Source organism: Pristiophorus japonicus, unplaced genomic scaffold, assembly GCF_044704955.1.
Source record: "Pristiophorus japonicus isolate sPriJap1 unplaced genomic scaffold, sPriJap1.hap1 HAP1_SCAFFOLD_29, whole genome shotgun sequence".
NCBI classification, from domain to species: Eukaryota; Metazoa; Chordata; class Chondrichthyes; family Pristiophoridae; genus Pristiophorus; species Pristiophorus japonicus.
The window spans coordinates 7,221,980-7,248,591 of record NW_027252668.1 but is presented as its reverse complement, the minus strand read 5'-3'; the positions used below and the strand labels follow the sequence as shown (position 1 = coordinate 7,248,591).

Sequence of the window (26,612 nt, the reverse complement as noted above, 5' to 3'; positions counted from 1 at the left end):
CTGTATCTCAGTCTCTGATATGTGTGTGTTTTATACTGTATCTCAGTCTCTGATGTGAGTGTTGGATTTATACTGTATCTCAGTCTCTGATATGTGAGTGTTTTATACCGTATCTCAGTCTCTGATGAGAGTGTGGGTTTTATACTGTATCTCAGTCTCTGATGAGTGTGGGTTTTATACTGTATCTCAGTCTCTGATGTGAGTGTTGGATTTATACTGTATCTCAGTCTATGATGAGAGTGTGGGTTTTATACTGTATCTCAGTGTCTGATATGTGAGTGTTTTATACTGTATCTCAGCCTCTGATATGTAAGTGTTTTGTACTGTATCTGTCTCTGATGTGAGAGTGTGGGTTTTATACTGTATCTCAGTCTCTGATGTGAGTGTGGGTTTTATACTGTATCTCAGTCTCTGATGAGAGTGTGGGTTTTATACTGTATCTCAGTCTCTGATGTGAGTGTGGGTTTTATACTGTATCTCAGTCTCTGATGAGAGTGTGGGTTTTATACTGTATCTCAGTCTCTGATATGTGAGTGTTTTATACTGTATCTCAGTCTCTGATATGTGAGTGTTTTATACTGTATCTCAGTCTCTGATGAGAGTGTGGGTTTTATACTGTATCTCAGTCACTGATATGTGAGTGTTTTATACTGTATCTCAATCTCTGATGTGAGTGTTGGATTTATACTGTATCTCAGTCTCTGATGTGAGTGTGGGTTTTATACTGTATCTCAGTCTCTGATATGTGAGTGTTTTATACTGTATCTCAGTCTCTGATGTGAGTGTTGTATTTATACTGCATCTCAGTCACTGATATGTGAGTGTTTTATACTGTATCTCAGTCTCTGATGTGAGTGTTGGATTTATACTGTATCTCAGTCTCTGATATGTGAATGTTGGATTTATACTGTATCTCAGTCTCTGATGTGAGTGTGGGTTTTATACTGTATCTCAGTCTCTGATATGAGAGTGTTTTATACTGTATCTCAGTCTCTGATATGTGAGTGTTTTATACTGTATCTCAGTCTCTGATGTGTGAGTGTGGGTTTTATACTGTATCTCAGTCTCTGATATGTGAGTGTTTTATACTGTATCTCAGTCTCTGATATGTGAGTGTTGGATTTATACTGTATCTCAGTCTCTGATATGAGAGTGTGGGTTTTATACTGTATCTCAGTCTCTGATATGCGAGTTTTTTATACTGTATCTCAGTCTCTGATATGCAAGTGTTTTATACTGTATCTCAGTCTCTGATGTGAGTGTGGGTTTTATACTGTATCTCAGTCTCTGATGAGAATGTGGGTTTTATACTGTATCTCAGTCTCTGATGTGAGTGTTGGATTTATACTGTATCTCAGTCTCTGATGAGAGTGTGGGTTTTAAACTGTATCTCAGTCTCTGATATGCGAGTGTTTTATACTGTATCTCAGTCTCTGATATGCAAGTGTTTTATACTGTATCTCAGTCTCTGATGTGAGTGTGGGTTTTATACTGTATCTCAGTCTCTGATGAGAATGTGGGTTTTATACTGTATCTCAGTCTCTGATGTGAGTGTTGGATTTATACTGTATCTCAGTCTCTGATGAGAGTGTGGGTTTTAAACTGTATCACAGTCTCTGATATGTGAGTGTTTTATACTGTATCTCAGTCTCTGATGAGAGTGTGGGTTTTATACTGTATCTCAGTCTCTGATATGTGAGTGTTTTATACTGTATCTCAGTCTCTGATGTGAGTGTTGTATTTATACTGTATCTCAGTCTCTGATATGTGAGTGTTTTATACTGTATCTCAGTCTCTGATGTGAGTGTTGGATTTATACTGTATCTCAGTCTCTGATATGTGAGTGTTGGATTTATACTGTATCTCAGTCTCTGATGTGAGTGTGGGTTTTATACTGTATCTCAGTCTCTGATATGAGTGTTTTATACTGTATCTCAGTCTCTGATATGCGAGTGTGGGTTTTATACTGTATCTCAGTCTCTGATATGTGAGTGTTGGATTTATACTGTATCTCAGTCGCTGATGAGAGTGTGGGTTTTATACTGTATCTCAGTCTCTGATGAGAGTGTGGGTTTTATACTGTATCTCAGTCTCTGATGTGAGTGTGGGTTTTATACTGTATCTCAGTCACTGATATGTGAGTGTTTTATACTGTATCTCAGTCTCTGATGTGAGTGTTGGATTTATACTGTACCTCAGTCTCTGATGTGAGTGTGGGTTTTATACTGTATCTCAGTCTCTGATATGTGAGTGTTTTATACTGTATCTCAGTCTCTGATGTGAGTGTTGTATTTATACTGTATCTCAGGCACTGATATGTGAGTGTTTTATACTCTCAGTCTCTGATGTGAGTGTTGGATTTATACTGTATCTCAGTCTCTGATATGTGAATGTTGGATTTATACTGTATCTCAGTCTCTGATGTGAGTGTGGGTTTTATACTGTATCTCAGTCTCTGATATGTGAGTGTTTTATACTGTATCTCAGTCTCTGATATGCAAGTGTTTTATACTGTATCTCAGTCTCTGAGTGTGGGTTTTATACTGTATCTCAGTCTCTGATATGTGAGTGTTTTATACTGTATCTCAGTCTCTGATTTGTGAGTGTTTTATACTGTATCTCAGTCTCTGATGTGAGTGTTGGATTTATACTGTATCTCAGTCTCTGATGTGAGTGTGGGTTTTATACTGTATCTCAGTCTCTGATATGTGAGTGTTTTATACCGTATCTCAGTCTCTGATGAGAGTGTGGGTTTTATACTGTATCTCAGTCTCTGATGAGTGTGGGTTTTATACTGTATCTCAGTCTCTGATGTGAGTGTTGGATTTATACTGTATCTCAGTCAATGATGAGTGTGGGTTTTATACTGTATCTCAGTCTCTGATATGTGAGTGTTTTATACTGTATCTCAGTCTCTGATATGTAAGTGTTTTATACTGTATCTCAGTCTCTGATATGTGAGTGTTTCATACTGTATCTCAGTCTCTGATATGTGAGTGTTTTATACTGTATCTGTCTCTGATGTGACAGTGTGGGTTTTATACTGTATCTCAGTCTCTGATATGTGAGTGTGGGTTTTATACTGTATCTCAGTCTCTGATATGGGAGTGTGGGTTTTATACTGTATCTCAGTCTCTGATATGTGAGTGTTTTATACTGTATCTGTCTCTGATGTGTGAGTGTTTTATACTGTATCTGTCTCTGATGTGAGAGTGTGGGTTTTATACTGTATCTCAGTCTCTGATATGGGAGTGTGGGTTTTATACTGTATCTCAGTCTCTGATGAGAGTGTGGGTTTTATACTGTATCTCAGTCTCTGATATGTGAGTGTTTTATACTGTATCTCAGTCTCTGATGAGAGTGTGGGATTTATACTGTATCTCAGTCTCTGATATGTGAGTGTGGGTTTTATACTGTATCTCAGTCTCTGATGAGAGTGTGGGTTTTATACTGTATCTCAGTCTCTGATATGTGAGTGTTTTATACTGTATCTCAGTCTCTGATGAGAGTGTGGGTTTTATACTGTATCTCAGTCTCTGATATGTGAGTGTTTTATACTGTATCTCAGTCTCTGATATGTGAGTGTTTTATACTGTATCTCAGTCTCTGATGAGAGTGTGGGTTTTATACTGTATCTCAGTTACTGATATGTGAGTGTTTTATACTGTATCTCAATCTCTGATGTGAGTGTTGGATTTATACTGTATCTCAGTCTCTGATATGTGAATGTTGGATTTATACTGTATCTCAGTCTCTGATGTGAGTGTGGGTTTTATACTGTATCTCAGTCTCTGATATGTGAGTGTTTTATACTGTATCTCAGTCTCTGATATGTGAGTGTTTTATACTGTATCTCAGTCTCTGATGTGTGAGTGTGGGTTTTATACTGTATCTCAGTCTCTGATATGTGAGTGTTTTATACTGTATCTCAGTCTCTGATATGTGAGTGTTGGATTTATACTGTATCTCAGTCTCTGATATGAGAGTGTGGGTTTTATACTGTATCTCAGTCTCTGATATGCGAGTGTTTTATACTGTATCTCAGTCTCTGATATGCAAGTGTTTTATACTGTATCTCAGTCTCTGATGTGAGTGTGGGTTTTATACTGTATCTCAGTCTCTGATGAGAATGTGGGTTTTATACTGTATCTCAGTCTCTGATGTGAGTGTTGGATTTATACTGTATCTCAGTCTCTGATGAGAGTGTGGGTTTTAAACTGTATCTCAGTCTCTGATATGCGAGTGTTTTATACTGTATCTCAGTCTCTGATATGCAAGTGTTTTATACTGTATCTCAGTCTCTGATGTGAGTGTGGGTTTTATACTGTATCTCAGTCTCTGATGTGAGTGTTGGATTTATACTGTATCTCAGTCTCTGATGAGAGTGTGGGTTTTAAACTGTATCTCAGTCTCTGATATGTGAGTGTTTTATACTGTATCTCAGTCTCTGATGAGAGTGTGGGTTTTATACTGTATCTCAGTCTCTGATATGTGAGTGTTTTATACTGTATCTCAGTCTCTGATGTGAGTGTTGTATTTATACTGTATCTCAGTCTCTGATATGAGTGTTGTATTTATACTGTATCTCAGTCTCTGATATGTGAGTGTTTTATACTGTATCTGTCTCTGATGTGAGTGTTGGATTTATACTGTATCTCAGTCTCTGATATGTGAGTGTTGGATTTATACTGTATCTCAGTCTCTGATATGAGTGTTTTATACTGTATCTCAGTCTCTGATATGCGAGTGTGGGTTTTATACTGTATCTCAGTCTCTGATATGTGAGTGTTGGATTTATACTGTATCTCAGTCGCTGATGAGAGTGTGGGTTTTATACTGTATCTCAGTCTCTGATGAGAGTGTGGGTTTTATACTGTATCTCAGTCTCTGATGTGAGTGTGGGTTTTATACTGTATCTCAGTCTCTGATATGTGAGTGTTTTATACTGTATCTCAGTCTCTGATGTGAGTGTTGTATTTATACTGTATCTCAGTCACTGATATGTGAGTGTTTTATACTGTATCTCAGTCTCTGATATGTGAGTGTTGGATTTATACTGTATCTCAGTCTCTGATATGTGAATGTTGGATTTATACTGTATCTCAGTCTCTGATGTGAGTGTGGGTTTTATACTGTATCTCAGTCTCTGATATGTGAGTGTTTTATACTGTATCTCAGTCTCTGATGAGAGTGTGGGTTTTATACTGTATCTCAGTCTCTGATATGTGAGTGTGGGTTTTATACTGTATCTCAGTCTCTGATGAGTGTGGGTTTTATACTGTATCTCAGTCTCTGATGTGAGTGTTGGATTTATACTGTATCTCAGTCTCTGATGAGAGTGTGGGTTTTATACTGTATCTCAGTCTCTGATATGAGTGGGGGTTTTATACTGTATCTCAGTCTCTGATATGCGAGTGTTTTATACTGTATCTCAGTCTCTGATATGCAAGTGTTTTATACTGTATCTCAGTCTCTGATGTGAGTGTGGGTTTTATACTGTATCTGTCTCTGATGAGAGTGTGGGTTTTATACTGTATCTCAGTCTCTGATATGTGAGTGTTTTATACTGTATCTCAGTCTCTGATGAGAGTGTGGGTTTTATACTGTATCTCAGTCTCTGATATGTGAGTGTTTTATACTGTATCTCAGTCTCTGATATGTGAGTGTTTTATACTGTATCTCAGTCTCTGATGAGTGTTGGATTTATACTGTATCTCAGTCTCTGATGTGAGTGTGGGTTTTATACTGTATCTCAGTCTCTGATATGTGAGTGTTTTATACTGTATCTCAGTCTCTGATATGTGAGTGTTGGATTTATACTGTATCTCAGTCTCTGATATGAGAGTGTGGGTTTTATACTGTATCTCAGTCTCTGATATGCGAGTGTTTTATACTGTATCTCAGTCTCTGATATGCAAGTGTTTTATACTGTATCTCAGTCTCTGATATGTGAGTGTTTTATACTGTATCTCAGTCTCTGATATGTGAGTGTTTTATACTGTATCTCAGTCTCTGATGAGAGTGTGGGTTTTATACTGTATCTCAGTCTCTGATATGTGAGTGTTTTATACTGTATCTCAGTCTCTGATTTGTGAGTGTTTTATACTGTATCTCAGTCTCTGATGTGAGTGTGGGTTTTATACTGTATCTCAGTCTCTGATGAGTGTGGGTTTTATACTGTATCTCAGTCTCTGATGTGAGTGTTGGATTTATACTGTATCTCAGTCAATGATGAGAGTGTGGGTTTTATACTGTATCTCAGTCTCTGATATGTGAGTGTTTTATACTGTATCTCAGTCTCTGATATGTAAGTGTTTTATACTGTATCTCAGTCTCTGATATGTGAGTGTTTTATACTGTATCTCAGTCTCTGATATGTGTTTTATACTGTATCTGTCTCTGATATGTGAGTGTTTTATACTGTCTCTCAGTCTCTGATGAGAGTGTGGGTTTTATACTGTATCTCAGTCTCTGATATGTGAGTGTTTTATACTGTATCTCAGTCTCTGATATGTGAGTGTTTTATACTGTATCTCAGTCTCTGATGAGAGTGTGGGTTTTATACTGTATCTCAGTCTCTGATGTGAGTGTTGGATTTATACTGTATCTCAGTCTCTGATGTGAGTGTGGGTTTTATACTGTATCTCAGTCTCTGATATGTGAGTGTGGGTTTTATACTGTATCTCAGTCTCTGATGAGAGTGTGGGTTTTATACTGTATCTCAGTCTCTGATATGTGAGTGTTTTATACCGTATCTCAGTCTCTGATGAGAGTGTGGGTTTTATACTGTATCTCAGTCTCTGATGAGTGTGGGTTTTATACTGTATCTCAGTCTCTGATGTGAGTGTTGGATTTATACTGTATCTCAGTCTATGATGAGAGTGTGGGTTTTATACTGTATCTCAGTGTCTGATATGTGAGTGTTTTATACTGTATCTCAGCCTCTGATATGTAAGTGTTTTATACTGTATCTCAGTCTCTGATATGTGTTTTATACTGTATCTGTCTCTGATGTGAGAGTGTGGGTTTTATACTGTATCTCAGTCTCTGATATGGGTGTGTGGGATTTATACTGCATCTCAGTCTCTGATGAGAGTGTGGGTTTTATACTGTATCTCAGTCTCTGATATGAGAGTGTTTTATACTGTATCTGTCTGAAATGTGAGTGTTTTATACTGTATCTCAGTCTCTGATATGTGTTTTATACTGTATCTGTCTCTGATATGTGAGTGTTTTATACTGTATCTCAGTCTCTGATGAGAGTGTGGGATTTATACTGTATCTCAATCTCTGATATGTGAGTGTGGGTTTTATACTGTATCTCAGTCTCTGATGAGAGTGTGGGTTTTATACTGTATCTCAGTCTCTGATATGTGAGTGTTTTATACTGTATCTCAGTCTCTGATGTGAGTGTTGGATTTATACTGTATCTCAGTCACTGATATGTGACTGTTTTATACTGTATCTCAGTCTCTGATGTGAGTGTTGGATTTATACTGTATCTCAGTCTCTGATATGTGAACGTTGGATTTATACTGTATCTCAGTCTCTGATGTGAGTGTGGGTTTTATACTGTATCTCAGTCTCTGATGAGAGTGTGGGTTTTATACTGTATCTCAGTCTGATATGTGAGTGTTTTATACTGTATCTCAGTCTCTGATGAGAGTGTGGGTTTTATACTGTATCTGTCTCTGATATGTGAGTGTTTTATACTGTATCTCAGTCTCTGATTTGTGAGTGTTTTATACTGTATCTGTCTCTGATGTGAGAGTGTGGGTTTTATACTGTATCTCAGTCTCTGATATGGGAGTGTGGGTTTTATACTGTATCTCAGTCTCTGATGAGTGTGTGGGTTTTATACTGTATCTCAGTCTCTGATATGTGAGTGTTTTATACTGTATCTCAGTCTCTGATGAGAGTGTGGGTTTTATACTGTATCTCAGTCTCTGATATGTGAGTGTTTTATACTGTATCTCAGTCTCTGATATGTGAGTGTTTTATACTGTATCTCAGTCTCTGATGAGAGTGTGGGTTTTATACTGTATCTCAGTCACTGATATGAGAGTGTTTTATACTGTATCTCAGTCTCTGATGTGAGTGTTGGATTTAAACTGTATCTCAGTCTCTGATGTGAGTGTGGGTTTTATACTGTATCTCAGTCTCTGATGAGTGTTTTATACTGTATCTCAGTCTCTGATGTGAGTGTTGTATTTATACTGTATCTCAGTCACTGATATGTGAGTGTTTTATACTGTATCTCAGTCTCTGATGTGAGTGTTGGATTTATACTGTATCTCAGTCTCTGATATGTGAATGTTGGATTTATACTGTATCTCAGTCTCTGATGTGAGTGTGGGTTTTATACTGTATTTCAGTCTCTGATATGTGAGTGTTTTATACTGTATCTCAGTCTCTGATATGTGAGTGTTTTATACTGTATCTCAGTCTCTGATGTGTGAGTGTGGGTTTTATACTGTATCTCAGTCTCTGATATGTGAGTGTTTTATACTGTATCTCAGTCTCTGATATGTGAGTGTTGGATTTATACTGTATCTCAGTCTCTGATATGAGAGTATGGGTTTTATACTGTATCTCAGTCTCTGATATGCAAGTGTTTTATACTGTATCTCAGTCTCTGATGTGAGTGTGGGTTTTATACTGTATCTCAGTCTCTGATGAGAATGTGGGTTTTATACTGTATCTCAGTCTCTGATGTGAGTGTTGGATTTATACTGTATCTCAGTCTCTGATGAGAGTGTGGGTTTTATACTGTATCTCAGTCTCTGATATGTGAGTGTTTTATACTGTATCTCAGTCTCTGATGAGATTGTGGGTTTTATACTGTATCTCAGTCTCTGATATGTGAGTGTTTTATACTGTATCTCAGTCTCTGATGTGAGTGTTGTATTTATACTGTATCTCAGTCTCTGATGTGAGTGTTGGATTTATACTGTATCTCAGTCTCTGATATGTGAGTGTTGGATTTATACTGTATCTCAGTCTCTGATGTGAGTGTGGGTTTTATACTGTATCTCAATCTCTGATGTGTGAGTGTGGGTTTTATACTGTATCTCAGTCTCTGATATGCGAGTGTGGGTTTTATACTGTATCTCAGTCTCTGATATGTGAGTGTTGGATTTATACTGTATCTCAGTCTCTGATATGTGAGTGTGGGTTTTATACTGTATCTCAGTCTCTGATATGCGAGTGTTTTATACTGTATCTCAGTCTCTGATATGCAAGTGTTTTATACTGTATCTGTCTCTGATATGTGAGTGTTTTATACTGTATCTCAGTCTCTGATGAGAGTGTGGGATTTATACTGTATCTCAGTCTCTGATATGTGAGTGTGGGTTTTATACTGTATCTCAGTCTCTGATGAGAGTGTGGGTTTTATACTGTATCTCAGTCTCTGATATGTGAGTGTTTTATACTGTATCTGTCTGAAATGTGTTTTATACTGTATCTCAGTCTCTGATATGTGTTTTATACTGTATCTGTCTCTGATATGTGAGTGTTTTATACTGTATCTCAGTCTCTGATGAGAGTGTGGGATTTATACTGTATCTCAGTCTCTGATATGTGAGTGTGGGTTTTATACTGTATCTCAGTCTCTGATGAGAGTGTGGGTTTTATACTGTATCTCAGTCTCTGATATGTGTGTTTTATACTGTATCTCAGTCTCTGATATGAGTGTTTTATACTGTATCTCAGTCTCTGATGAGAGTGTGGGTTTTATACTGTATCTCAGTCTCTGATGAGAGTGTGGGTTTTATACTGTATCTCAGTCACTGATATGTGAGTGTTTTATACTGTATCTCAGTCTCTGATGAGAGTGTGGGTTTTATACTGTATCTCAGTCTCTGATATGTGAGTGTTTTATACTGTATCTCAGTCTCTGATGTGAGTGTGGGTTTTATACTGTATCTCAGTCTCTGATGAGTGTGGGTTTTATACTGTATCTCAGTCTCTGATGTGAGTGTTGGATTTATACTGTATCTCAGTCTCTGATGAGAGTGTGGGTTTTTATACTGTATCTCAGTCTCTGATATGTGAGTGTTTTATACTGTATCTCAGTCTCTGATATGCAAGTGTTTTATACTGTATCTCAGTCTCTGATGAGTGTGGGTTTTATACTGTATCTCAGTCTCTGATATGTGAGTGTTTTATACTGTATCTCAGTCTCTGATTTGTGAGTGTTTTATACTGTATCTCAGTCTCTGATGTGTTGGATTTATACTGTATCTCAGTCTCTGATGTGAGTGTGGGTTTTATACTGTATCTCAGTCTCTGATATGTGAGTGTTTTATACCGTATCTCAGTCTCTGATGAGAGTGTGGGTTTTATACTGCATCTCAGTCTCTGATGAGTGTGGGTTTTATACTGTATCTCAGTCTCTGATGTGAGTGTTGGATTTATACTGTATCTCAGTCAATGATGAGTGTGGGTTTTATACTGTATCTCAGTCTCTGATATGTGAGTGTTTCATACTGTATCTCAGTCTCTGATATGTGAGTGTTTTATACTGTATCTGTCTCTGATGTGACAGTGTGGGTTTTATACTGTATCTCAGTCTCTGATATGTGAGTGTGGGTTTTATACTGTATCTCAGTCTCTGATATGGGAGTGTGGGTTTTATACTGTATCTCAGTCTCTGATATGTGAGTGTTTTATACTGTATCTGTCTCTGATGTGTGAGTGTTTTATACTGTATCTGATGTGAGAGTGTGGGTTTTATACTGTATCTCAGTCTCTGATATGGGAGTGTGGGTTTTATACTGTATCTCAGTCTCTGATGTGTGAGTGTGGGTTTTATACTGTATCTCAGTCTCTGATATGTGAGTGTTTTATACTGTATCTCAGTTTCTGATATGTGAGTGTTGGATTTATACTGTATCTCAGTCTCTGATATGTGAGTGTGGGTTTTATACTGTATCTCAGGCTCTGATATGCGAGTGTTTTATACTGTATCTCAGTCTCTGATATGCAAGTGTTTTATACTGTATCTCAGTCTCTGATGTGAGTGTGGGTTTTATACTGTATCTCAGTCTCTGATGAGAGTGTGGGTTTTATACTGTGTCTCAGTCTCTGATGTGAGTGTTGGATTTATACTGTATCTCAGTCTCTGATGAGAGTGTGGGTTTTATACTGTATCTCAGTCTCTGATATGTGAGTGTTTTATACTGTATCTCAGTCTCTGATGAGAGTGTGGGTTTTATACTGTATCTCAGTCTCTGATATGTGAGTGTTTTATACTGTATCTCAGTCTCTGATGAGAGTGTGGGTTTTATACTGTATCTCAGTCTCTGATATGTGAGTGTTTTATACTGTATCTCAGTCTCTGATGAGAGTGTGGGTTTTATACTGTATCTCAGTCTCTGATATGCGAGTGTTTTATACTGTATCTCAGTCTCTGATGAGAGTGTGGGTTTTATACTGTATCTCAGTCTCTGATATGTGAGTGTTTTATACTGTATCTCAGTCTCTGATGTGAGTGTTGGATTTATACTGTATCTCAGTCTCTGATATGTGAGTGTTTTATACCGTATCTCAGTCTCTGATGAGAGTGTGGGTTTTATACTGTATCTCAGTCTCTGATGAGTGTGGGTTTTATACTGTATCTCAGTCTCTGATGTGAGTGTTGGATTTATACTGTATCTCAGTCTATGATGAGAGTGTGGGTTTTATACTGTATCTCAGTGTCTGATATGTGAGTGTTTTATACTGTATCTCAGCCTCTGATATGTAAGTGTTTTGTACTGTATCTGTCTCTGATGTGAGAGTGTGGGTTTTATACTGTATCTCAGTCTCTGATGTGAGTGTGGGTTTTATACTGTATCTCAGTCTCTGATGAGAGTGTGGGTTTTATACTGTATCTCAGTCTCTGATATGTGAGTGTTTTATACTGTATCTCAGTCTCTGATATGTGAGTGTTTTATACTGTATCTCAGTCTCTGATGAGAGTGTGGGTTTTATACTGTATCTCAGTCACTGATATGTGAGTGTTTTATACTGTATCTCAATCTCTGATGTGAGTGTTGGATTTATACTGTATCTCAGTCTCTGATGTGAGTGTGGGTTTTATACTGTATCTCAGTCTCTGATATGTGAGTGTTTTATACTGTATCTCAGTCTCTGATGTGAGTGTTGTATTTATACTGCATCTCAGTCACTGATATGTGAGTGTTTTAACTGTATCTCAGTCTCTGATGTGAGTGTTGGATTTATACTGTATCTCAGTCTCTGATATGTGAATGTTGGATTTATACTGTATCTCAGTCTCTGATGTGAGTGTGGGTTTTATACTGTATCTCAGTCTCTGATATGTGAGTGTTTTATACTGTATCTCAGTCTCTGATATGTGAGTGTTTTATACTGTATCTCAGTCTCTGATGTGTGAGTGTGGGTTTTATACTGTATCTCAGTCTCTGATATGTGAGTGTTTTATACTGTATCTCAGTCTCTGATATGTGAGTGTTGGATTTATACTGTATCTCAGTCTCTGATGAGAATGTGGGTTTTATACTGTATCTCAGTCTCTGATGTGAGTGTTGGATTTATACTGTATCTCAGTCTCTGATGAGAGTGTGGGTTTTAAACTGTATCTCAGTCTCTGATATGCGAGTGTTTTATACTGTATCTCAGTCTCTGATATGCAAGTGTTTTATACTGTATCTCAGTCTCTGATGAGTGTGGGTTTTATACTGTATCTCAGTCTCTGATGAGAATGTGGGTTTTATACTGTATCTCAGTCTCTGATGTGAGTGTTGGATTTATACTGTATCTCAGTCTCTGATGAGAGTGTGGGTTTTATACTGTATCTCAGTCTCTGATATGTGAGTGTTTTATACTGTATCTCAGTCTCTGATGTGAGTGTTGTATTTATACTGTATCTCAGTCTCTGATATGTGAGTGTTTTATACTGTATCTCAGTCTCTGATGTGAGTGTTGGATTTATACTGTATCTCAGTCTCTGATGTGAGTGTGGGTTTTATACTGTATCTCAGTCTCTGATATGTGAGTGTTTTATACTGTATCTCAGTCTCTGATATGCAAGTGTTTTATACTGTATCTCAGTCTCTGATTTGTGAGTGTTTTATACTGTATCTCAGTCTCTGATGTGAGTGTTGGATTTATACTGTATCTCAGTCTCTGATGTGAGTGTGGGTTTTATACTGTATCTCAGTCTCTGATATGCAAGTGTTTTATACTGTATCTCAGTCTCTGATTTGTGAGTGTTTTATACTGTATCTCAGTCTCTGATGTGAGTGTTGGATTTATACTGTATCTCAGTCTCTGATGTGAGTGTGGGTTTTATACTGTATCTCAGTCTCTGATATGTGAGTGTTTTATACCGTATCTCAGTCTCTGATGAGTGTGGGTTTTATACTGTATCTCAGTCTCTGATGTGAGTGTTGGATTTATACTGTATCTCAGTCAATGATGAGTGTGGGTTTTATACTGTATCTCAGTCTCTGTTATGTGAGTGTTTCATACTGTATCTCAGTCTCTGATATGTGAGTGTTTTATACTGTATCTGTCTCTGATGTGACAGTGTGGGTTTTATACTGTATCTCAGTCTCTGATATGTGAGTGTGGGTTTTATACTGTATCTCAGTCTCTGATATGGGAGTGTGGGTTTTATACTGTATCTCAGTCTCTGATATGTGAGTGTTTTATACTGTATCTGTCTCTGATGTGTGAGTGTTTTATACTGTATCTGTCTCTGATGTGAGAGTGTGGGTTTTATACTGTATCTCAGTCTCTGATATGGGAGTGTGGGTTTTATACTGTATCTCAGTCTCTGATGAGAGTGTGGGTTTTATACTGTATCTCAGTCTCTGATATGTGAGTGTTTTATACTGTATCTCAGTCTCTGATGAGAGTGTGGGATTTATACTGTATCTCAGTCTCTGATATGTGAGTGTGGGTTTTATACTGTATCTCAGTCTCTGATGAGAGTGTGGGTTTTATACTGTATCTCAGTCTCTGATGTGAGTGTGGGTTTTATACTGTATCTCAGTCTCTGATATGTGAGTGTTTTATACTGTATCTCAGTCTCTGATGAGAGTGTGGGTTTTATACTGTATCTCAGTCTCTGATATGTGAGTGTTTTATACTGTATCTCAGTCTCTGATATGTGAGTGTTTTATACTGTATCTCAGTCTCTGATGAGAGTGTGGGTTTTATACTGTATCTCAGTTACTGATATGTGAGTGTTTTATACTGTATCTCAATCTCTGATGTGAGTGTTGGATTTATACTGTATCTCAGTCTCTGATGTGAGTGTGGGTTTTATACTGTATCTCAGTCTCTGATATGTGAGTGTTTTATACTGTATCTCAGTCTCTGATGTGAGTGTTGTATTTATACTGTATCTCAGTCACTGATATGTGAGTGTTTTATACTGTATCTCAGTCTCTGATGTGAGTGTTGGATTTATACTGTATCTCAGTCTCTGATATGTGAATGTTGGATTTATACTGTATCTCAGTCTCTGATGTGAGTGTGGGTTTTATACTGTATCTCAGTCTCTGATATGTGAGTGTTTTATACTGTATCTCAGTCTCTGATATGTGAGTGTTTTATACTGTATCTCAGTCTCTGATGTGTGAGTGTGGGTTTTATACTGTATCTCAGTCTCTGATATGTGAGTGTTTTATACTGTATCTCAGTCTCTGATATGTGAGTGTTGGATTTATACTGTATCTCAGTCTCTGATATGAGAGTGTGGGTTTTATACTGTATCTCAGTCTCTGATATGCGAGTGTTTTATACTGTATCTCAGTCTCTGATATGCAAGTGTTTTATACTGTATCTCAGTCTCTGATGTGAGTGTGGGTTTTATACTGTATCTCAGTCTCTGATGAGAATGTGGGTTTTATACTGTATCTCAGTCTCTGATGTGAGTGTTGGATTTATACTGTATCTCAGTCTCTGATGAGAGTGTGGGTTTTAAACTGTATCTCAGTCTCTGATATGTGAGTGTTTTATACTGTATCTCAGTCTCTGATGAGAGTGTGGGTTTTATACTGTATCTCAGTCTCTGATATGTGAGTGTTTTATACTGTATCTCAGTCTCTGATGTGAGTGTTGTATTTATACTGTATCTCAGTCTCTGATATGAGTGTTGTATTTATACTGTATCTCAGTCTCTGATATGTGAGTGTTTTATACTGTATCTCAGTCTCTGATGTGAGTGTTGGATTTATACTGTATCTCAGTCTCTGATGTGAGTGTTGGATTTATACTGTATCTCAGTCTCTGATGTGAGTGTGGGTTTTATACTGTATCTCAGTCTCTGATATGAGTGTTTTATACTGTATCTCAGTCTCTGATATGCGAGTGTGGGTTTTATACTGTATCTCAGTCTCTGATATGTGAGTGTTGGATTTATACTGTATCTCAGTCGCTGATGAGAGTGTGGGTTTTATACTGTATCTCAGTCTCTGATGAGAGTGTGGGTTTTATACTGTATCTCAGTCTCTGATGTGTGGGTTTTATACTGTATCTCAGTCTCTGATGTGAGTGTTGTATTTATACTGTATCTCAGTCTCATATGTGAGTGTTTTATACTGTATCTCAGTCTCTGATATGTGAGTGTTGGATTTATACTGTATCTCAGTCTCTGATATGTGAGTGTTGGATTTATACTGTATCTCAGTCTCTGATATGTGAATGTTGGATTTATACTATATCTCAGTTTCTGATGTGAGTGTGGGTTTTATACTGTATCTCAGTCTCTGATATGTGAGTGTTTTATACTGTATCTCAGTCTCTGATGAGAGTGTGGGTTTTATACTGTATCTCAGTCTCTGATATGTGAGTGTGGGTTTTATACTGTATCTCAGTCTCTGATATGAGTGGGGGTTTTATACTGTATCTCAGTCTCTGATATGCGAGTGTTTTATACTGTATCTCAGTCTCTGATATGCAAGTGTTTTATACTGTATCTCAGTCTCTGATGTGAGTGTGGGTTTTATACTGTATCTGTCTCTGATGAGAGTGTGGGTTTTATACTGTATCTCAGTCTCTGATATGTGAGTGTTTTATACTGTATCTCAGTCTCTGATGAGAGTGTGGGTTTTATACTGTATCTCAGTCTCTGATATGTGAGTGTTTTATACTGTATCTCAGTCTCTGATGAGTGTTGGATTTATACTGTATCTCAGTCTCTGATGTGAGTGTGGGTTTTATACTGTATCTCAGTCTCTGATATGTGAGTGTTTTATACTGTATCTCAGTCTCTGATATGTGAGTGTTGGATTTATACTGTATCTCAGTCTCTGATATGAGAGTGTGGGTTTTATACTGTATCTCAGTCTCTGATATGCGAGTGTTTTATACTGTATCTCAGTCTCTGATATGCAAGTGTTTTATACTGTATCTCAGTCTCTGATGTGAGTGTGGGTTTTATACTGTATCTCAGTCTCTGATATGTGAGTGTTTTATACTGTATCTCAGTCTCTGATGAGAGTGTGGGTTTTATACTGTATCTCAGTCTCTGATATGTGAGTGTTTTATACTGTATCTCAGTCTCTGATTTGTGAGTGTTTTATACTGTATCTCAGTCTCTGATGTGAGTGTGGGTTTTATACTGTATCTCAGTCTCTGATGAGTGTGGGTTTTATACTGTATCTCAGTCTCTGATGTGAGTGTTGGATTTATACTGTATCTCAGTCAATGATGAGAGTGTGGGTTTTATACTGTATCTCAGTCTCTGATATGTAAGTGTTTTATACTGTATCTCAGTCTCTGATATGTGAGTGTTTTATACTGTATCTCAGTCTCTGATATGTGTTTTATACTGTATCTGTCTCTGATATGTGAGTGTTTTATACTGTCTCTCAGTCTCTGATATGTGAGTGTTTTATACTGTATCTCAGTCTCTGATGAGAGTGTGGGTTTTATACTGTATCTCAGTCTCTGATGTGAGTGTGGGTTTTATACTGTATCTCAGTCTCTGATATGTGAGTGTGGGTTTTATACTGTATCTCAGTCTCTGATATGTGAGTGTGGGTTTTATACTGTATCTCAGTCTCTGATGAGAGTGTGGGTTTTATACTGTATCTCAGTGCCTGATATGTGAGTGTTTTATACTGTATCTCAGCCTCTGATATGTAAGTGTTTTATACTGTATCTCAGTCTCTGATATGTGTTTTATACTGTATCTGTCTCTGATGTGAGAGTGTGGGTTTTATACTGTATCTCAGTCTCTGATATGGGAGTGTGGGTTTTATACTGCATCTCAGTCTCTGATGAGAGTGTGGGTTTTATACTGTATCTCAGTCTCTGATATGTGAGTGTTTTATACTGTATCTGTCTGAAATGTGAGTGTTTTATACTGTATCTCAGTCTCTGATATGTGTTTTATACTGTATCTGTCTCTGATATGTGAGTGTTTTATACTGTATCTCAGTCTCTGATGAGAGTGTGGGATTTATACTGTATCTCAATCTCTGATATGTGAGTGTGGGTTTTATACTGTATCTCAGTCTCTGATGAGAGTGTGGGTTTTATACTGTATCTCAGTCTCTGATATGTGAGTGTTTTATACTGTATCTCAGTCTCTGATGTGAGTGTTGGATTTATACTGTATCTCAGTCTCTGATGTGAGTGTGGGTTTTATACTGTATCTCAGTCTCTGATATGTGAGTGTTTTATACTGTATCTCAGTCTCTGATGTGAGTGTTGTATTTATACTGTATCTCAGTCACTGATATGTGACTGTTTTATACTGTATCTCAGTCTCTGATGTGAGTGTTGGATTTATACTGTATCTCAGTCTCTGATGTGAGTGTGGGTTTTATACTGTATCTCAGTCTCTGATGAGAGTGTGGGTTTTATACTGTATCTCAGTCTGATATGTGAGTGTTTTATACTGTATCTCAGTCTCTGATGAGAGTGTGGGTTTTATACTGTATCTCAGTCTCTGATATGTGAGTGTTTTATACTGTATCTCAGTCTCTGATTTGTGAGTGTTTTATACTGTATCTGTCTCTGATGTGAGAGTGTGGGTTTTATACTGTATCTCAGTCTCTGATATGGGAGTGTGGGTTTTATACTGTATCTCAGTCTCTGATGAGAGTGTGGGTTTTATACTGTATCTCAGTCTCTGATATGTGAGTGTTTTATACTGTATCTCAGTCTCTGATGAGAGTGTGGGTTTTATACTGTATCTCAGTCTCTGATATGTGAGTGTTTTATACTGTATCTCAGTCTCTGATGAGAGTGTGGGTTTTATACTGTATCTCAGTCTCTGATGAGAGTGTGGGTTTTATACTGTATCTCAGTCACTGATATGAGAGTGTTTTATACTGTATCTCAGTCTCTGACGTGAGTGTTGGATTTATACTGTATCTCAGTCTCTGATGTGAGTGTGGGTTTTATACTGTATCTCAGTCTCTGATATGTGAGTGTTTTATACTGTATCTCAGTCTCTGATGTGAGTGTTTTATACTGTATCTCAGTCTCTGATGTGAGTGTTGTATTTATACTGTATCTCAGTCACTGATATGTGAGTGTTTTATACTGTATCTCAGTCTCTGATGTGAGTGTTGGATTTATACTGTATCTCAGTCTCTGATATGTGAATGTTGGATTTATACTGTATCTCAGTCTCTGATGTGAGTGTGGGTTTTATACTGTATCTCAGTCTCTGATATGTGAGTGTTTTATACTGTATCTCAGTCTCTGATATGTGAGTGTTTTATACTGTATCTCAGTCTCTGATGTGTGAGTGTGGGTTTTATACTGTATCTCAGTCTCTGATATGTGAGTGTTTTATACTGTATCTCAGTCTCTGATATGTGAGTGTTGGATTTATACTGTATCTCAGTCTCTGATATGAGAGTGTGGGTTTTATACTGTATCTCAGTCTCTGATATGCGAGTGTTTTATACTGTATCTCAGTCTCTGATATGCAAGTGTTTTATACTGTATCTCAGTCTCTGATGAGAGTGTGGGTTTTATACTGTATCTCAGTCTCTGATATGTGAGTGTTTTATACTGTATCTCAGTCTCTGATGTGAGTGTTGTATTTATACTGTATCTCAGTCTCTGATATGTGAGTGTTTTATACTGTATCTCAGTCTCTGATGTGAGTGTTGGATTTATACTGTATCTCAGTCTCTGATATGTGAGTGTTGGATTTATACTGTATCTCAGTCTCTGATGTGAGTGTGGGTTTTATACTGTATCTCAATCTCTGATGTGTGAGTGTGGGTTTTATACTGTATCTCAGTCTCTGATATGCGAGTGTGGGTTTTATACTGTATCTCAGTCTCTGATATGTGAGTGTTGGATTTATACTGTATCTCAGTCTCTGATATGTGAGTGTGGGTTTTATACTGTATCTCAGTCTCTGATATGCGAGTGTTTTATACTGTATCTCAGTCTCTGATATGCAAGTGTTTTATACTGTATCTCAGTCTCTGATGTGAGTGTGGGTTTTATACTGTATCTCAGTCTCTGATGAGAGTGTGGGTTTTATACTGTATCTCAGTCTCTGATGAGAGTGTGGGTTTTATACTGTATCTCAGTCTCTGATGAGAGTATGGGTTTTATACTGTATCTCAGTCTCTGATATGTGAGTGTTTTATACTGTATCTCAGTCTCTGATGAGAGTGTGGGTTTTATACTGTATCTCAGTCTCTGATGAGAGTGTGGGTTTTATACTGTATCTCAGTCTCTGATGGGAGTGTGGGTTTTATACTGTATCTCAGTCTCTGATATGTGAGTGTTTTATACTGTATCTCAGTCTCTGATGTGTGAGTGTTGGATTTATACTGTATCTCAGTCTTTGATATGTGAGTGTGGGTTTTATACTGTATCTCAGTCTCTGATATGCGAGTGTTTTATACTGTATCTCAGTCTCTGATGAGAGTGTGGGTTTTATACTGTATCTCAGTCTCTGATATGTGAGTGTTGGATTTATACTGTATCTCAGTCTCTGATATGTGAGTGTTTTATACTGTATCTCAGTCTCTGATGAGAGTGTGGGTTTTATACTGTATCTCAGTCTCTGATATGTGAGTGTTGGATTTATACTGTATCTTAGTCTCTGATATGTGAGTGTTTTATACTGTATCTCAGTCTCTGATGAGAGTGTGGGTTTTATACTGTATCTCAGTCTCTGATATGTGTGTGGGTTTTATACTGTATCTCAGTCTCTGATATGTGAGTGTTTTATACTGTATCTCAGTCTCTGATATGTGAGTGTGGGTTTTATACTGTATCTCTCAGTCTCTGATATGCGAGTGTGTGTATTTTTCTGTAATCGTCATGTTTTGTAATGCGTGTGTTGAGGTTTAATCTGTGCCTCTCTGTTTCTGCTATATTAGTCTGGGTTTAATCTGTACCTATTTGTTCCTGCTACTTGATTGTCTGTTTTAGAGTGAGTGTGGAATTTACTCTGTATCTGCCAGTCTCCAATATGTGAACGCGAGAATCAATTTTACTTTTTACCTGTATTTCTCTGATATGTGAGTGAAGATTTTAACTTCTACGTGTCATTTTTCTGATTTGTGCATGTGTGTTTTTCTCTGCCCCTATCAGTTCCTGCGATGCAAGTAACAATTTTACTTACTGTCTTTCAGTTTTCCGATTTGTGCCCATGGGATTTACACTTTACCTGTCACTCTCTGGTACGCAAGTGGGGATTTTATTCTGTTACTGTCACTTTCATGTATGTGGGTGTGTGTTGTATACTGTATCTGTCAGTCTGTGGTACGGGAATGTGGGTTTTATTCTGCATCTTCTGGTATGTTCGGGGGGTTAAATACTGAATCTGTCAGATTCTGAAACACGAATATGGCTTTTGCTCTGTACCCGTCAGCTTCTGATATGCGAGTGTGGTTTATACTTTGTTTTCTGATAGGTGATTGTGTGTTTTATTCTCTACCTGCCAGTTTCTGGCAAGTGAGTGTGGGTGTTTAATGTAGCTGTCAGTGTGATCTGTTCCAATGGTGAAACAGCATGTGATTATACTGCTCCATGTGGCTGTAAGATTCACAATGTAACTCTGCCACTTCGGATCACTGTGGGACTGACAGCTTCTGCTGCCTGTGACAATAGGATTGAGGCCAGTTCTGTGTCTCTGCGCTCTGTGAGTGATAATCTACTTACTGTGTGTGAGAAGGAGCTGCCTGCACTGTTTCTTGTGTTCCGAAGAGACGGAAGATCACATTTGTTCTGGCTGGTTGAAGAATTTTGCTCTGAGAATAATAATACGAGAACATTATTAGTTCTAAGATATGGATGCAGGGAGAATATGATCTGTCTGAGGGAGTGACAATGTAGCTCTCGATCATCAGCAACATGGTTCTAGAGAACTCAGCTCACCGAAACAATATAACCCGTCTTTAAAATATCTTCTCCCACACTCCTCTCCTGGTGCCTGCAATAGATGCACTTTGTGAAACTCCCCACATCCTCACTGTCAGGCTGTGTTTCCACTGCTCGCTGCCCAAGAACAACAGACACGATGAGATTGGAACTGAATCAGGAACATTCACTACCGATTTGGGGAAAGAAAGCAGCAATGATTTGAAAGAGCGAGGTGGTTTACTTTCTCTTACCTTACACTGTCCACACACAGCCCGAGAATGGCCTCTCCCTTCCCCCGCTCACATCATGCTCCGGAACTAGTTCCTGCTCCACTCTGCCTCTTACACACAACCCCCAACGGAACTAAACCAGGAACGTTCACTACTGGCTTGGAGAGAGAAAGCAGCAATGATTGTAAACAGCAGATTCGGCCCATTCTGTCTCCCTTACCCAGGACACACACTGTCCACACACAGCCCGAGAATGGCCTCTCCCTTCCCCCACTCACACCACGCACCGAGTCTGGTTCTTGCTCCAAGCTGCCTCTTACACACAGCCCCCAACTCCCCCGAGACTCAATGCCAATCTCTGAGCCCATCTGCGGACATGCTCCCAAAGCGCTGCGCTGCTGTAAGGAGGCTGCTGCTCGCTGCCTTACCCCGAGGCTCCATTCCCAGCTGTTTTAAACCATCTTCTTCCGCTCACTGAGTGAATGGTGATCACAGGCAGGGCTGGGGGAGGGGAGGGCGCACGCGCTCTTCTGCTCACTGGGAATCGACACAGGGGGCGGATCTTATCTGCACATGCGCAGCTCTCTGCACTAATTCAGCCTGTAAAAATCAAAGTGCACTTTTCCCAATTTACTTTTATCAGAATCTGAGCAAAGTAACTGGGCCTGGGCGGAAAGGACAGAGAATGATTAAAGCTGGGAGCCTTGTCCCTTGGAGATGCTCAATTTGGAATCATTCCGTGCAGGAATTTTCTCTCCATGAGCCCGTCTTCACAAAGCAATCCAGCAGCAACATCAGAGGGATGAGGAAGTGGCACCGTGCAGGAGTTAATATCTGACAGAAACAGTCCGAGATCAGTTTAATTAGAGTAAAATACTCGGTCACTGAGAGTAATAGCGAATGGCCCGGAGCTGCAGGATTGCAGAGATTACAACAGGCAAGCGAGGGTTAAATGTGGGCCATTGTTTCTCTCACTCTCAGACACTGTCCCGCAGTGTGGGATTAATAATGTGTCTGTCTCTGGTACAATATCAGTGAGAGAGGAGACTGCATCTTCTGTCTCTCCAATGGAAACTCTCAGGATAAAACAGGACTTCACAGATCAGTCTGGAACTGATACTGTGTATGTCTTCTGTGTCTCACCGGCCTACCTCGCATTCTCCTGTCTCCCGCTCAGCCCTCTCCCCTCTCTCTGCTGCTATCCGCTCTCTCTTGTACTGGTTGTGAAGGCGGGACACTGTTATTTAGCGTGATGCGGAAACACTGTTGGAAGTGTAAGACTGATAATGTCTCTGTTTCTCTCGCTGGTGCAATAGGTGCTACTGTTACTGAGCGTAATATGGAGACACTGATACAAAGTGTAAGACTAATGCTGTGTCTGTCTCTCTGCCTTTTCCGCTGGTGCTGTACATGAATGTGTGATACTATTATTGAGCGTAATATGGAGACACGGTTCGGGAGTTTAAGACTGATACTGTGTCTGTCTCTCTCTCTGATATACATCCCAGACTCAACACCGAGAGATGGCTAGGACACTGTTATATGTCCCTCATTTTCGGAGGTGAGAGAGACAAAGAGAGGCTGCAGGGGCGGTGAGCACATCATTTGTATTTTAATTTTAGTCAAACATTTCTGCTTTCAAACAATATTACAACTTAAAGCAGATATGGGTTAAGCCAGCCACAGCTAATATTGGCTCCTGCCCCTGAATCTGGGAACAGACACTGTGAGGAGCACCAGCCTCAATGTTTAACACTTACTGAGCTGGGAAACTATAACTGACCCGAGAATCGGCAGCACAGCCGAGTGCAGAGGTAAACCTGCGCTGGGAATGTAAATCTGGGAACAGTTTGTGCTGTGAATGTGCAGATTTCAACATTGCGTGAGCGAGTGTGTGTTAAAGGGGAGGGCGGGTTAGACTAATGTCACTGTGTCTGTGTGTCCGCTCTTATCGCCGGATTTCAGAGTGCCTCTTGTGTAAAATCAAAATATTTCCCTGACACGGGATCGCCCTGCTGCCGTAATCAGGACTGAAGTGTAAATTAAACAGATCTGTTTGATCTGTTTTCAAATTTCAATCGAAAAAGAGAAAAAGTATCCGCGATCGACTGAGAGACCGCGACCATTTGCTGGAGTTTTTTGAGGATGTAATGAGTAGGGTGGATAAGGAGGAACCAGTGGATGTGGTGTATTTGGATTTCCAGAAGGCATTTGATAAGGTGCCACATAAAAGGTTAATGCACAAGATAAAAGCTCACTGGGTTGGGGGCATGGATAGAGGATTGGTTAACTAACAGAAAACAGAGAGTTGGGAAGAATGGGCCATTTTCCGGTTAGCAAATGATCACTAGTGGGGTGCCGCAGGTATTAGTCCTGGGTCCTCAACTATTCACAATCTATATTATTGACTTGGATAAAAGGGCCGAGCTTAATGTAGCCAAGTTTGCTGTTGATACAAAGATGGGTGGGAAAGCAAATTATGAGGACACAAAAAATCTGCAAAAGGATATGGACAGGCTAACTGAGTGGGCAAAAATTTGGCAGATGGAGTATAATGTGGGAAAATGTGAGGTTATCCACTTTGGCAGAAATAATAGAAAAACAAATTTTAATTTAAATGGAGAAAAATTGCAAAGTGCGACAGTACAGAGGGACCTGGGTATCTTTGTGCATGAAACACAAAAAGTTAGTATGCAGGTAAGTAATCCGGCAAATGGAATGTTGGCTTTTATTGCAAGGGGGATAGAGTATAAAAGCAGAGAAGTCCTGCTACAACTGTACAGGGTGTTGGTGAGGTCGCACCTGGAGTAGTGCGGCAGTTTTGATCTCCGGATTTAAGGAAGGATATACTTGCATTGGAGGCTGTTCAGGAGGTTGATTCCAGAGATGAGGGGGTTGTCTTATGAGGATAGGTTGAATAGGTTGGGCCGATACACATTGGAATTCAGAAGAATGGGAGATAATTTTATTGAAACATATAAGATAACGAGGGGGCTCGACAAGGTGGATGCAGAGAGGGCACCCATAGGGGAAACAAAAGGTAGGGGGCATGATCTCAGAATAAGGGGCCGCCTATTTAAAACTGAGATGAGCAGAAATTTCTTCTCTCAGAGGGTTGTAAATCTATGGAATGCTGTGCCCCAGAGAGCTGTAGAGGCTGGGTCATTGAATATATTTAAGGCAGAGATAGACAGATTTTTGAGTGATAAGAGAGTGAAGGGTTATGGGGAGTGGGCAAGTACGTAGATGTGAGTCCATGATCAGATCAGCCATGATCTTATTGAATGGCGGAGCAAGCTCCAGGGGCCGAATGACCTATTCCTGCTCCTATTTCTTATGTTCTTATCAGATAATAACCCTGGGACTGTTTACAAGGTTTCCAACCCTGGGACTGTACATGGGGTATCTAACCCTGAGAGTGAACAGCTCTGGGGCTTACCTGTTACAATTGTAATGGGACGTAAACCATAAGCTTAGCACTGAGCAGCGCCTTTAGGAGATGGTGAGAAATTCGAGGTGTGGAGTGAGAATAAAATAACCAAGTTGTTGCTTTCCCCACCAAGACAGGTTGGAAACACACTGACGCACGTTTACTCCTGCACCAAGATGGCCACGCATGCGCTTTGCTGCTCACTGAATCAAGATGGAGGAGCACTGACCTGACCTTCCTGTACACAGATGGCCGCCGTTACCCTGGGCCTGTGGCCGGGAGGAGGCCTCAAAGCTGCAGTCGCCGAGATTCAGGTTATTATTCCGGGCCTCCGGCGGGGGAACAAGTTGTTCATGAAGCCTCCGGGCTACCCGCTGGTCCGTTACTCCCCTCCGCTCCGCAGAAAATGGCTACTTTTGCGGAGCAGATATCCACCATATCCACTCCGCCATTGCACGCGCCGACAGGTCTGGCGCCTGCGCCTGCGCACTGGGACACTGTAGTCTGGGCTCAGCACATTCTCCTTCGTGGGGAATGCTGGGTAAATATTGCGCAATCGAAAGGCCTGGTTATTGAATTGAAGAGGATTTACTGGGATTGCATTGGCACCGAAACCATGTTCATTCTGGCAGTTAGACTTTGTTTCTGCTACTCCTAATATGCCCTATACCTGAGCTGGAGATTAATGTTCTGTATAAATACCCTGTGTCGAATATTTGATTTCTCTATAATAAGAGGAGACTAATTAATGTTCGCTTCCCTTCCATTTTGGACCTTTTCTTACTCGAGATTATTGCACATCTCACACCGTTCCTCTTTTACCACATCAAATCCCAAGCTTGTTTTGTTTGAGTCATCATCATAGGCAGTCCCTCGGACTCGAGGAGTACTTGCTCCCACTCCTGAAGTGAGTTCTTTGGTGGCTGAACAGTCCGATGCGAGAGCCACAGACTCTGCCACAGGTGGGACAGACAGTCACAAAGGAAAAGGGTGGGTGGGACGGCTTTGCAGCACGGTCTGTCCCACTGCCTGTGCTTCACCTCTGCACACTCTTGGCATTGAGACTCGAAGTGCTTAACGCCCTCCGTCTTCGGCCAGGGACTCCCAGGTGTCAGTGGTGATGTCGCATTTTTATCAGGGAGGCTTTGAAGGGTATCCTTGTAGCATTTCTGCTGCCCACCTTTGGCGAGTTTGGCATGAACGAGGTCCCCATAGAGCATTTGCTTTGGGAGTCTCGTGTCTGGCATGCGAACTATATGGCCTGCCCAGCGAAGCTGATCGAGTGTGGTTAGCGCTTCCATGCTGGGGATGTGAGTCTGGACGAGGACACTGATGTTGGTGTGCTTGGCCTCCCAGGGGATTTGCAGGATCTTGCGGAGACATCATTGATGATATATCTCCAGCAACTTGAGGTGTCATCTGTACATCGTCCATGCTTCTGATCCATACAGGAGGGCGGGTATTACTACAGTCCTGTAGACCATGAGCTTGGTGGTAGATTTGAGGGCCTCGTCTTCGAACACTATTTTCCTCAGATGGCCGAAGGCTGCACTGGTGAAGTGGAGGCAGTGTTGAATCTCAGCATCAATGTCTGCTTTTGTTGAGAAGAGGCTCCACAGGTATGG

General features: G+C 39.6%; 2 protein-coding genes across 2 annotated transcripts in view; both read right to left on the bottom strand.

The window, feature by feature from the left end:
• The window catches only part of LOC139248233 (zinc finger protein 664-like), a 145,921-nt gene extending 120,482 nt beyond the window's left edge, over window positions 1–25,439 (bottom strand). The window contains exons 1-2 of the mRNA XM_070871982.1: window positions 25,217–25,439; window positions 21,127–21,215 (exon numbers count right to left, since the gene is read on the bottom strand). The gene's annotated coding sequence lies outside the window, so the exon portion shown is untranslated. The remainder of the gene's footprint in view (window positions 1–21,126; window positions 21,216–25,216) is intronic.
• LOC139248232 (zinc finger protein 84-like) overlaps window positions 1–26,612 on the bottom strand; it is a 1,036,220-nt gene that overhangs the window by 938,503 nt on the left and 71,105 nt on the right. The gene's annotated exons all lie outside the window — the stretch shown is intronic.